The sequence below is a fragment of the Octodon degus genome, unplaced genomic scaffold, assembly GCF_000260255.1.
Source record: "Octodon degus isolate 3935 unplaced genomic scaffold, OctDeg1.0 scaffold00189, whole genome shotgun sequence".
Taxonomy (NCBI): Eukaryota; Metazoa; Chordata; class Mammalia; order Rodentia; family Octodontidae; genus Octodon; species Octodon degus.
Window position 1 is genome coordinate 3,384,460 of NW_004524765.1, and position 591 is coordinate 3,385,050.

The following is a 591-nucleotide window of genomic DNA, read 5'->3' on the forward strand; positions in this document are numbered from 1 at the left end:
GCTTTAGACCACTGAGCCATCTCACCAGCCCCCAGTCCTCGTTTTCTAAGGAGTCTCCACACTGATTTCCATAGTGGTTGCAGCAGTCTACACTCCCATCAACAGTGGAAAAGGGTTCCCCTTTCCCCACAGCCTCTCCAACATTTGTTGTTGGTTGATTTCTTTATGATAGCCAATCTTTCTGGGGTGAGGTGGTATTTCAGTGTTGTTTTAATTTGCATTTAATGGATGGCTAGTAATGTGGAGCATTTTTTCATATATTTATTCGCTTCTTTAATTTCATTCTCTGAAAAGTGTGTGTTCATCTTAGAGGCCCATTTCTGGATTGGGTCTTTAAATTTTGGGGCCCTAATGTTCTTTATAAATTCTAGAGTGCAGACTTTCATCTGAGTGCTTATTAGTTAACATTTTTTCAAAGTTTGTAGGGTGTCTTTTCACTTTGTTGATAATTTCCTTTGACGTGAAAAAATTTCTGAATAAATGATGGTCCTAGTTGTTAATTCTCTCTAGTGTTTTCCATGTGATTTGGTTTATGTTCATGAACTCTTTGCCTATCCGTATGTCTTCAAGAGATCCTCCTACTTTCTCTTC